The 13,209-nt window shown below is 46.5% G+C and overlaps 1 protein-coding gene across 3 annotated transcripts in view; it reads left to right on the top strand.

The window, feature by feature from the left end:
* Positions 1 to 7,429: 7,429 nt before the first annotated feature.
* Positions 7,430 to 13,209, top strand: part of LINGO2 (leucine rich repeat and Ig domain containing 2) — a 1,208,426-nt gene continuing 1,202,646 nt past the window's right edge. For 2 of the 3 annotated variants that reach the window (XM_070400858.1, XM_070400856.1), the window contains exon 1: positions 7,430 to 7,897. The gene's annotated coding sequence lies outside the window, so the exon portion shown is untranslated. Of the gene's footprint in view, positions 7,898 to 8,641; positions 8,730 to 13,209 lie in introns of those variants that run through there. The other variant, XM_070400857.1, reaches the window with a different exon arrangement.

Here is a 13,209-nt window from a genome sequence, read left to right as displayed (position 1 = left end):
AATAGTTTATGCCATTTTGAAATTTTGTGATGGCTGTTTCTCTCTCATTGGTGTTTCTAACCCCCTCTCCCTTCCTCTCTTTCTCAAATCAATAATAACGTATACATTTTTTTAAAAAGTCACAAGAGTACCTACTTATCATAGGAGGATGTCAAGTTTGATAAATCATTGCCCATTAGGAAATTTCTTCAGCGAAACAATCCAACTACTTAGATATTTATTCCAAACTGCATGGTTAGTTTCTGTTTATTTTGTTGTAGCAGATATTTTGAATTGGAAAAACTATAATGATTACTGAATTTTAAGCATGTGACTCTATGGGGCGCAGCTACAGTGTTTTGGCTAGGATCAAGCCTTGGACTAATGAAAGGACAGGGTCCTCTCATTGCCACGTGCAAGTCCCAGCTGGAGGGCAGGGCCCACCCAGCACAATTATAGCCAAGGGCTGTGGTTGTAAGCTTGAGCCTATGGTCCAAACACGTGGCCCCATGTGCCTTGTGCTAGAGTTCAGGTGCATGTAGTTGAGTGAGGTTAAACTCACGAGAATGCTGTAAACAATGTGATCACACCCCTACTTTGCCTTGTGGCAACTGCTAGAAAATAAAGACACGGCTTGTGGGCGCTGGTGCTGTGTCCTCATCAGGGAGCAGTGTCCCACCGAGACCGAGCTTTCATTCTCTTATCTATCTTTCCTTAATCCTTTCACCCCATCCCCCCCACCCACTCAGTTTACCTTTGGCCACAACATGACTTAGTTGCAAATACAACATTGTAATTTAAAATACTATTAAAGGCCATGTGGTGTAATAGTTAAAAAGCAATAGGTTCTGGGTTTTAATTTCGGTTCTGTACTTAATAGATGTGACACGTTGGTAAAATAATCAATTTAATATTAATGATTAGTAGAATGATAGTAATATTGCCTAATTCATGGGGTATTCTGCAAATCAAGCAAGATAATATATAGTAGTATTATGTAATTAGCACAGTGCATGGCACACAGGGGATACTCGGGCAGTGTTACTCGCCTTTGTTCATGTTTTTGTTTTTTCCCCCTCAGTTAGGAGTCCTGTATTATTTATGGTCTGGGGAGTCTGTGATGAACAGTATAACCAAGTCTTCCTCTAACAGGCTTTACAGCTAATACAGAACCTGGGTTCTGAACTTAAGATAGTCATGGTTCGAACCCTGCCTGTACCACTTATCGGTTGTGTGACCATGGCAGGGTTACTTGACCTCTTTGTGACTGTTTTTTCATTCATAAAATGAAGGTAATAATACTTACTAGACTTGCTGTTAACATTAAATGAATCAATAAACTCAGTTCTCTTAGAATAGTTCCTATTACACAAAAGATATTCAGTAAAGTTTGGGTGCACTTTTAATGAAGCCACCAACTTTCTGAGCTATTCACAAGACTGGATTTTTCAAGTCAGACTGCCACAAATCAGATATAAGCAATATCTTCCTAAACTAAGTCATTTCAAGGATGCAAACAAAAGGTTCGTCAAGAATGATCTCTAGGTCTTTCTTTCTGGTAGCAGACATGTTACTCTAGCCCAGAAAAGATAAGCGGCATTTCTCATGTACTGGGAAGCATTCAAAAATAAATGCTTATAAATAAAAAATAAAATTATGCGACATTTTATACCTCAGGGTTGGACAGCCTGCATGATATTCTCCAGAGAGTGATACCTCCTACACATTGTTTCTGTTTGTTATAGGTCATCTTTAGCCACAGATATCCTGCTAAGGACACTTCAATGATAGGCTTATTCTTCATAGCAAATATCATCAGTCCATTTTCCCAGAAGAGGTCCAATTGACAAGGAGACTTAGACCTGGTCACTCCTTGTTATAGATTGCATGCTTGTGACCCTTCCCCCAATTTATATGTTAAATATCCAACTCCCAATATGATGGTTTTAGAGATGGGACGATTAGGAGGTTATCAGGGTTCGATTAGGTTATGAGGGTGGGGCCCTCAGGATAAAATGAGGAGCCTTCTATGAAGAGGAATTTTCACCGCCCTGCCCTCCCTCTCCATGTCCCCTCATCAAGGGAAGGCCAGGTGAGGAAATACAGAGAACATGGCACTGCACAAGCCAGGAAGAGAGCTCTCACCAGGAACCAAATCAGCTGGCACCTTGATCTTGAACTTTCTAACCTTCAGAACAATGATAAAAAATAGATAGCTGCTGTTTAAGCCACCCAGACTGTGGCATTTTGTTAAGGCAACCCAAGTTGACTAAGACACTTCTCTTCACTTTTTTTCTCCCAAGGTTTTTCCCTGGAAAAGGGGGTGAGTAAACGGATCACATCTTCCACTTACCTTTGAACTTTTTTTTTTTTTAATAATGGAGAAGATGCATCTGTTATAATATTTTTATTTCTATGCAACTCTCAAAAACACTTTCTTTTTTCTTCTTTTGATAGGAGACATTTTCACAGGGCTCCAAAGTCAAAAGAACATATAAAGTCTCACCTCAAACTTGAACACCATCTGCCCACTCGCCTCTCAACCCTAACCACTTTTATTAATTTCTGGTGTCTTCTGCACCTTGCTTTTTTCACCTAAAAATATCATGGAGACCTTTCCATATTAGTGTACTGTTGCAATTAGCTACTTATTAGGGATAGAAAAGGAGCAAAGGGGGAACTTAAACATGATAGGCATGTCATTTGGGCAGCTTCACCAGGAGGCTGTATCTTTGCACTACCCGGGGAACCACTGGCCTATTCTCTGAAAGAGAGCTGAGGGAAGGGGACTGGACAAAGGAAAGGCAAAAGCATGCCCAGTAAAGTTGTGGTAACATAGGGAAGGTACTTTCTTGTCAATCATACCTGGGAACAGAGAACATTGGTCAGAATGGGCATGTCCACTGCGAGGGCCAGAAAATTGGGGAATACGTAATCTCCTAAACAAAGGAGTTCACTCTTCGTTGCTCTCAGCTCATGGGGCTCCCTCATTCCTGCTTCCTTGCATTCGCATGGACCATATGGACCCCCCACATAATGGACTGATGCATGGCAGCAGGAAGCACAAGCTAAGCTAGCCTGATGCTGGACTGGACCCAGCTCCAACGTGGAAAGCAAACTCTGGACACTTGACTCTGCGGAAGCCCCAGCTACACTTCTTCCTCTATGACTAGACTAAGTGGAATGGGACTTTGGAAATCCAGGATGTAATCCATGGGAATAAAGCTTCCTACTGTATCTCATCCTCTGAGGCATGTTCCTATGCCTCTCTATATTCAATGTCCTCTGTGTTCCCAGGCACTTATTTTTATTTTTTAATTGGGGCAATTACACTTAACATGAGATCTACTCTCTCAACAAATTATAAGTGCACAACACAATACAGTACAATGCAGTACTTATAAGCACAATGTTGTATAGCAGGTCTCTAGAACTTATTCATATTGCATAACTGAAATTTTATAATAGCATTATATCAACATAGATGTTATGAAAAGTTTTCTGCAAAGTAAAATTCACAGCGGCCTGTCTCCCCCTTCCTTCAAGGAAACATAAAACTCAGGATTTGTTATTCTCATGCTAATAGTACCTAGAAGAGAGTACTTTATTTTAGCACAAGAGAACTGTACGGTTCCAATGTTCCTAAACTTGACTCAATTACATAAGAGCTAAAGAACATTCTAAATTTGACATATTTGTTTCTTTAGCATTATATATATATATATAAATTCCCTTTAACTTTGAGTAATTGGAAATGTGATGTTTCCCCATTTGAATAGAACAAAGTGGTTAACACTACAGGCTTCAGAGTCAAGTAGATATAGATTCCAATCCCAACTCATTTGCAACAAAATAGCTTTGTGATCTTGGGTAATTTCCCCATAATTTGAGGATATAGAATTAAGGTCAATAGGTTTTGAAGAGGATCAACAGAAAATGTATATAAATCACATAGTAGTTTAAATGATAGCTATCATTATCATCATTATTAGTATATGCATCTATTCAGTGGTAGATTCTGTACTAGATTTTGAGGAACAACAATGTACTAGTATATGTCACCATCCTTGCTCTCAGAGCTCACAGTGCCGAGGGAAAGGCATACCAGCAAACAAAGACTAACTTTAATCTATAACAAAGCAGCATACTAATAAATGAAAGGTTGTCTCCAGGGAAGAAAAAAGTCCTGGAGACACATTTTACATAGCAATTATCTTGAAGAGTTAAAAAGTTCAGGACAGTCTCCACTGGATGAGACACCATATATATCAACTTCAGTTTTAATTTGTCAAAGAATATATAGAAATACGCAACACTACCGCAAGGCAGTAGTTATTTTAACTTGGGGGTGTGTGGATTTGGAAGGCTCTTGGATCTGACAGTACCTTTGGTCTCAATTTCCTCTTGATAATGTAGACCCATATAAGGGTGTAAGGGGTGAGGGGAATCCTCTAACATGATTTGCTTCTCCTGATTATCAACTATTTTCCCCCATAAAAGCAAAGTATGAAAAGCGGCAGGGAAATGGTGATTTCTATGCCTCCCTTTTTGTATAACAAATAACAAATGTGAGTTTGTCTTTGCAACAATAAAACACACACACACACACACACACACACACACACACACACACACTGAGAAAACTGCACTTTTCCAAGAGGAATGAGAAGCGAATGCTTCTGGAAGCAGGTCCATAAGTCCACAGGCACTTTGTTGAAGGTGTCTGGATGTCAAACATATCATACCCCTGCTTAGCACTGCTGCCTACACATTCTGTGAGCCAAAAACTCAAAGCAAAGACTCTGCCATGGCCGGCTGGCCCATGACTTTCCACAAGAGTTCCAGAATTATAAGACACCTTTTAGTATTAACTGTGTAAATTACCTATCTTTATTTACTTTAAAGAAAGGCATTAGTCATTAGTAGCAGCCAGTGGCCTGCACCTCAACAGCAACCAGGAAATGAATTCCAAGCCAAAACCTTTCTGGAGGGGAATTAACTCTGAATTGAGTTGTCTTTTGCAATTCTTGTCTAATAGTCTGCCACATTATTTTACTGTTAATTCATAGGTATATGTCATCAGAAATCCTAAATTAGATGGTCTTTTGTTGAAAATGGGGTGTTATAATGTTTATTGCCACTTCGCTTCAGTATCGGTAACAGTTACTTATTAATTAGGAATAAGGATGAGAATTGGAAGCAGTATCAAACCTGGTGGCAAGCGGGCAATTTACAGATTTATATCAAGTTCTAAAACACTGAGAACATTCTCTACTTGAAACGCTGCTGCCAAAAGTAAGTATCTGAGATACGTCTTGGGATATTAAACATAAAGAGTCGCTCCTGGCAAACGAACATCCACAGACATTTCTTTAAATGCGTCTTAATCCATTAGCATCTCACCACCAAATTCATTGTTCACTTTAAGCAGGCTGCGCGGTTTAGCTTCAAATTCTCCTCTTTACTGCATCAGAAGGAAAGCCTGGGCATTGGGTCTGCGCACTCCAACCCCCCACGCGCGCGGGTTCTGAGAGCCTTGCGCACCAATGCAAATTAGTGGGGACTGTTGCCAGAGGTTCCCTAATCCTGGAGCGACCCATCACCCCCTAAAAGCCCACAGTCCTTGTAGGTCTCCGCTTCCTCCAGAGTCAGCTCGCACCGAATCCAAGGCAAGTTCACCCCTAATACTCAAATGTGTGCCCTGTAGCTACTGGTCCACAGGTCCTTGGCGCGGCAGCGCTCGCCTTCGAATGCTCTGGAGAGATTTCTGAGCCGAGAGTCGCGCTGCTAGAGCTCCCATCAACACAAGTTTCATCGTTTGAGCCAGATCATCTTTTGGTTCCACGTTTGCGGGTTGGCGGCTCCGGGCTCAGCGGTTGCCCACCGCCTTCCAACTTAAAGCGGACTCACCGAGCGGATCAAGCGCCCCACGTTCCTGAGAGCTACCTGGATGGAGACGGTGGCGGAGCGCCGCGCCCCGCGCCGCAGGGACGGACACCCGCGCTCCCTCCACGCCGCGCAACTGCGCGTCTTCTCCCGGCGGGTCCCAGGCTGTGGCGACCCGCGAAGCCCCCGAGCGCAAAAACCCACAGCGATCCGCAGCCTGGCGAGCACTTGGGAGGGAAGAGCAACGCTCTGCTGGTTAAATGTCAGGAAGCGACCGCACAGACCAGGAGGGCAGGCCGCGGTCAGAAACCAGAGGGCAAAAGTTTACTTTCCTGAACAAGTCCAGCAGCCGCAGCAGCCCCGAGCGGGGAAGCGAACTCCGGCCGCGAAGCTTCTTCCAGGGGAGTTCACAATTCGTGAGTGGGCCCGGGCCGCTTCTGAGAGCGAGGTCTCTGCGGTTTGGGGCGCGCCAGCGGTGCAGTACCCAGGGATCCCTCCTGCCAGTCGAAGGAAGAGAACGAAGTCGGGAGCAGAACCGGACACAGACTTGGGCGGCTACTCCAGGATTAAAACCTTGGAAATGGCTGCTAAAGGGGCTGGGTCTCCAGACTCTTCACCCCGCCCCTTTCTCCAAGCGAATCCTTCACCTGCTACCATACGGTGTACAGTATACGCGTAGACCCTAAATGAGACCGGCTCCAGAGCGAGGGGTCACGCTTCCCTACGGTCCCTTTCGCCATCTGCGCGAGCTCAAGAGCTCCGGGGGGAGATGCTTCGCGACGAGCTGGCAGGAAAGGCGGGATGAGAGGGGCTTGTGTCCAGGAAACGAAGTGTAGGCTCCTCTATTCGAAGGACCTCGGGGAGCCCCCTCGGAACTCCCCGGCTCTTGGCTATGAGCCACGTCCCAGGTAGGCGAGAGGAGGGGCGAGAAAGTGGCTTTGGGGGGCGGGGATGGGGACCGGGTTCTCCTTTAGTCTGGCGACCTCACTCCGGGTAACGTGGCTCCAGGAAACAGCCTGAAGCCCAGAAGCCGGAGGGGCAGGGCCCCCGTAGGTGGCGGAACGGGGCTGCAGCGCGCCACCGCCTCCGGCTGCCATCGGCTCACTCGTGAGGAGTGGCCGCGTCCTCCCATCCTCTGCGTCCGGGGAGCCCCCGCCCCGCCTCGCGGCTCGCGACTTCTCGCTCGCCAGTGGCCTGGGGCGGCGGGCGCGGGGCTGGGCGTGCGTGCGGGGCTGCGCGCGCCTGCGTGTGTGCGCGCGAGTGTGTGCGTGTGTGCGCGCGAGTGTGTGCGTGTGTGCGCGCGAGTGTGTGCGTGTGTGCGCAACCCGCGCTCGGAGCCCGGCCGCCGGGACCCAGCCACCCGCCGCCCGCCGCCCGCCGCCCGCCGCCGCCTGCCTGGTGTCCCTGGTCCTCGCAGCCGCCCGCCGCCTCGCAGCCTCCTTACCTGGCGCTCCTCGCCCCGCGCCCGGCGCCCGCCCTGCCCCGCTCGGCCGCCCCGGCGTCGGCTCAAAGTTTCCTCCGCGAAGGCAGCTTGGCGCAGGGCTGCCCAGGGAGACAGGCTTCTGAAGCTGCGCCTCGGAGTGGCTCTTCTTCCAGCGCCTCTCCGCCTCGTCCCCACCTAATCCGAGCGGGAAGTAGATTTTCCAAAGGAAGGGGAGGAAAGGGGGGTAATATCGAGAACAACAGAGAGGAGCGGCCACAACTGAGCCCACCCGCTCCTTTCCTGCCCGATGCCCTGGAATTGACAGGATGGGCCTGTGGGGTTCAAGAAGAGAATGACAGAGAAAGCCAAGTTGACGCGGAGGGGTTGGATGCCAGCAAGGGTGTCCCCGTCTCCGTTCCCACGGGCGTGAAGACTTGTAGGCGCCTCCGGCGCGAGAGCTCTAAACCGCCAGCCCTTCCCGCTCCCCTTGGAAGGAGACGCCGGCCGAGCGGAGGGAGGGGGAGTCGCGGAAAAGCCGCTGGCCCTGCGTGCGTCGCCGCCTCGGCTGTGGATTTTAAGGACGGGAAAGAGAAGTAACGGCGTCTCAAGGTAAGAGGCAGCAACGCCGCTGCCGAAATTGTCAGGAAGAAGAACTTAAATGTTGGGGAGGGGACGGCGGGGGGCTTAAACCAAGTTAGGATGATGTCTCCGGGCGTCGCCAAGCCCATGTCTCGGGGCGGGCAAGTCGGAGAGTAGCGGATGCAGCCAGTGCCCAGGGGCGAGGAAGCAACCCCGAGGCAGTGCCCTGTCCTGACACTTTTTGGGGAAGCGATTGGAAAGAGGTACCCAGCTGGGTCGTCAGTCCAGGCTGATTTACGGCGTGCATTTGCGTGTGTGTTCTTCCTGCCAGCTTCCCACTCCCCCCCACCCCCCGCTTTGGCACCGCAGACGCACGCCCTCGTGGCCTGTGGCGCTGTGGGCACGGCCAGCACCTCTAGGACGGGGGGCAGGTGAGCCCGGCGCAGGTGGGCAGGTGGGGGCGGCGGCGGCGTTCGGCCGGTGGACCGGGTGGTGCGCGGAGCCCACGCCGCCGCCCGGCTGGCTCCACGCGCCGGCGTCGGAACCCGGGCGCCGCAGGTCTGTTGCGGTTCCTCTCGCCTCCGCTAGAGGCTCCCAGCGGGCGCGGCGGAGCGGTGGGTGTGGGGGCGCCGGGAGGCGGAGGGCGAGCGCGGGGAGCCGGCGTGCCCGCGGGGTGGCGGAGCGGGCGCGGCGGAGGGAGGCTAGCTCGGCTGGGGCGGGGGACGGGAGTCGGGTCCGGGCGCGCCTTCCGGCTGCGCGCAGAGCTGCGGGGACCCGGGTGCGAATGCGGGCTGAGCTCGGAAAAGCTGTGCCCTGAGCCGGAGCCAGTTCCGGGACGCGATCCTGAGGGCAATCCCAAGAGGTAAATATCCTTCTTCTCCAGTCCCCCCTCTTCCTAAGCCCCCGCCCCTCCTCGGCGGTGATCGGGAGATTCGCAGCCAGTTCCCCAAGGTGGGCAGCCATGGAGAGCTCAGGTCTGGGGGGGGTCCCTGTGTAAAGGTGCCTTTCAGACTTGCTCCGTGGAGCTCCGTGCAATGTATGTTCAAACTACCCCCTTATTGTGCCCGACTCCCTGAATATCTGCCTGCGTTAAGGGAAGTTTTCTGCAGAGAGTGCCTGCTGGCTGGTCCTCGGGCCAGGCTGCTCGAAGGTGAGCAAGGGGGCCCGGTGTGCTCCCCTGAGCCGCAGTGGGCTGGAGTGCGCGACTCCAGGGGTGGGGTGTGGTGGAGGAAAAGAGTACCACACCCTCTTCTTTTTCTCCCTTCCTTCCCACCTGAGGGTGAAGTCTCATCGCCTACTATTGTGCTGATTTCCTTTCCCAAGGGACTGGCTCTGAGAATACAGCAAAGCTGCTAAAAGACTTGGAGGGAGAGATAAAGATGAGAAGGAGTCATTGCCAGAACGTCAGGCCAGGAAGGAGGGTGAAGTTAAGCATGTGTGTGTGTGTGTGTGTGTGTGTGTGTACACGTGTGCGCCTGTGCGCGCGGGGGGGGAGGCAGGCAGGAGAGTGCTGTGTAATAGCCTTGGAGTTCAGATTATTTGATGAAGTCTGATTCATTTCACATTTCACACTGTCTTTGATATAATTCTTGCTCAAGCCACTAACAAAAGTCATTTCTGCTAGGCATTGCCTTGGGTACTGGGTGGGGGGGGGGCACTGACTATGTTTGATGATTGTGTCTAAACCCCCCCCATTCCCCCCCCCCCCGAAAAATGAGTGGGTATTGTATGTTCTGGGTGTGATTACACCGTGTCTGCCGGGCAGCTGGCGATGTATTTTCTTAGTGTGTTGTGTTTGTGCATAGAATCTGTGGTCATTTCACACTCGGTGTCGCAGTTTTAGAGTCCTGTAAAGGTGGCTCTTAACGAACAAGACTTGTGATGTTAAACCTCCTGCAGAATAATACTGAATAAGACAGAATATATGATGGAGTGTGGAATATTCTGGGAATACTGAATAAAAGCTGAGATCCAGCATTTGGGAAATATTGGGCCACATACTGAAAGCGTGAAAAATATTTGTCAAATATGGGAAGTGGTGGTGAGCATTTTAAAGAAGAGGATATTCTTCAGTGTACTATCATGACCATCCAGTGGCATGCATCACTTCCAATACAGTTCAGAGTGTGAGGCAGAAAAAAAAAATGAAGCACATCCTGCTGAGAACCAGTAAAATGTTTTGTGAGACGCTGGCAGGTATTTCACCTTAAGAATTTAAATGGAATGGATTGTGTATTGATGATGACTGAAGTGGTTTGATGATCACTGATGTGTAGGGCATCCATTATATTTGATTAATAAGTTAATGTTATATATTAAGTGTAACTTAGTGGAACTGGAATCAGGCCAATTGACTGATTTTTTTTCATTCCAGAATAACATATAGCATGATTTCCAGGAAGGTTTATATAAAGTTTGTCATTCACATATTACATTGGATAGAACTCTATGGAGAAGGCAAGAATAAATATCTTGCTGAAATGTCAAAAAGGATGGCTTATATTCTTAAAAAAGACTGTTTAGAAAGTTTATTGTGACTAAATAATTTTAATTGTCTAAATATAGTTATCAGCATGCATGGCACAAATTATTTATTTGTTGAAATGAATTAACCATGGTAAATACATAGAAAGCTCAGTGTTGTTTTGTGTGTGTGTGTGTGTGTGTGTGTGTGTTTCTGAAAGACACCTCTGATACCAGAGGAAGATCTGCTAGTATTAAGAATCTGTGTATATGATGCATATGAGTGGTGCATATGAGGTATTGTGTTTCTTGACAGTTAATTGATTAAACTAGTGAGGCTGGTTTGTAACTTCAAATCCAGTTTTACGGTTCCATCTCGGAAGCATTTCTTTCTCTAATAGATGTGATTTTCAAAGAGGCCAAACACTGGGATGCCCCAGGGATGCCATAGACCTGAAAACCCTGTGAGTCCTCTGAAACTTCAGGTCAGGAATCAGAAGTGATAGGATGTTGTCACAAATTAATTGGTTTGATGCTTCAATTAAAAACTGATTATTATCTGGCTCTGGTAGTCATTATGGTTGATTTCATTTGGTCTCTAGATATTCTGTGAAAGGACTCTAGGTGGAAATGTTTTCCTGTAGTACAAGGAGAGGTCACTACATGCAAAAAAGCTTGTCAGTTACCCATTCTCCTATTTGGTTGCAATTTACCCATAGGCATGATGCTAGATTTTTTTTAAAAAAAATCAGTTTTCTGAATTTGCATGAATGTTTCCCTCTTTATCATAGCTCTCAACCTCTGGATACTTCATTTATAATTTTGATGAAGAAATATGTCACCATGCCCCTTCCATTTATGGTTTAGGGGCTACATTGATGTTAACAACTTTAAGAACTATTCAGTCATACAAGATCACATTTCCTGAAAGAAAATCAATTGAGCTTTAAAAAGAGGTTTGATAGGGAAATAAAAGGAGATTAGGAGGGACAGGTTAAATACCAAGCAGAAGGTTTACCCATCTGACTTCATGTATGATTTCTTCCTTCAGCAACCATTTTTTAAATAATGAAAACATTTTTCTATTATTTATTTCCATCCTCCCCTTTTCTCTTCCTTCTTTCCTTCATTCCTTCTTCCCCTGCCCCTTCCTTCTATCTTTCCTTACTTTATTTTCTGTCTCTTTTGGTTAAACTATTTCCTTCAGAAGGAAATTCATGGCAATAGAAAGGTAACAGCTGTGAGTACTCCAAACACATAATCTATTCTTGTATTGTTATTTATTAAGTATCTTATTGTTTTCCATATGAACAGCTGTAACCTACTTTTGCCCACCTTATATAGTTAGTTATGTTATAATTATCAGTCCATAATGTAATTTTACATGGGAGTTACTATTGATTATTTCATTTATTTTAAAATTTTATGCAAAAGAAACCCACTAGAAAGTGGGGTTGATACTTTAGTGAATGAATCATCAGTTGCTCTTTACCTCTTACACCAGTGGTTCTCAACCTTCTGGCCCTTTAAATACAGTTCCTCATGTTGTGACCCAACCATAAAATTATTTTCATTGCTACTTCATAACTGTAATGTTGCTACTGTTATGAATCATTATGTAAATATCTGATATGCAGGATGGTCTTAGGCAACCCCTGTGAAAGGGTCCTTTGACCGCCAAAGGGGTCGTGACCCACAGCTTGAGAACCGCTGTCTTACACTGTGGATGCCTGCTGTGTCTTGTTGCATCTCCACGGGCCTTGGTTTCTGGGGGGCACACAAGCATGGATAGCAGTCACTGGAGAGAGGGGAGCTGCCTCGACACAAGGTGCATTTGTGCTTTGAGTGGCTTATTTCCATATAGTTACTACTCTCCATGTGCGTTATGGTCCACATAATGAAACCTGAAATGTTCACATTCAGCAAGTAGTTGAGCCACACTTGTCAGTGCGGAACTGCTCAGAAATTAGTTACCCATTTTAGGAAACCTTAACTCCATCTGAGTCTTTAGCAAATGTAACTACTGTTTAAATATCACTCAACAAATACAATTGCTAAACTGTTCTTAGAAGTCCTCAGAGAGAAAATCTAGTGTCCAAAAATCTCCCACGAGAAACTAATTCAGTACCACTGGGAGGCAGCATGAATGAGTAGGAAAAGCACTGAATTTGGTATCAGAAGATGGGAATTCTCCTCTGGCTGTTATGACTAATGGTGGGTGTCACTTTTGAAAAGCTCTCTTATTTTTCTAAGGCTCTGTGTTGAATTCTGTAAAATGGGGAAATTTAATATCTACCCACTCTCTTTTTATGTTTAAAATGTGACCACACCTAGATTTAAGCTTTGGAAAAATAATCTTTCAAGTTCCAACCAAGTACGTGTCTGGCATTATAACACTCGATAAAGAAGTACTTGAAATATTTTTAAAGAATACTTATAAGACTTCCAGAACATGGATTTTTATATGCACTTGATAAGAGGAACTTTTTTCTGGAGGAGCTATTAGCAAGTGTCATGGAAGTAATATTTAAGTTCATATATACCTATGTGAGATGATCTTTTCAGTGTTATTAATATGGTACAAGTTGTGCGATGCTTACTATGTGAGACATAAAAGTATATCTGGACATTTGAGCTGTTTTTGGAGTTCTGATGACAAAGAAGAGGAAAAAGAAAACAAGAGTGAAATACTTTTGAGAAAGAAAATATAAATTGAGTAGTGTCCACCCTCCATTTTTTTACAGTCTACATATTTCATCTTCTTGTGTGTACTTATCTCTTATATAAAAGGCCCATGGCCATCATGGCCAAATGAGCAGCGGCTCTTGCAGCGGGTGGGTTGGGTCATGAGCTACTAGTGGTGGAGAGCTGTGAGCAGT

This window comes from Myotis yumanensis, unplaced genomic scaffold, assembly GCF_028538775.1.
Source record: "Myotis yumanensis isolate MYYU_CA2020_CCGP unplaced genomic scaffold, mMyoYum1.0.hap1 SCAF_21, whole genome shotgun sequence".
NCBI classification, from domain to species: Eukaryota; Metazoa; Chordata; class Mammalia; order Chiroptera; family Vespertilionidae; genus Myotis; species Myotis yumanensis.
The sequence above is the reverse complement of the archived record's forward strand: the minus strand, read 5'-3'. Positions and strand labels throughout refer to the sequence as shown.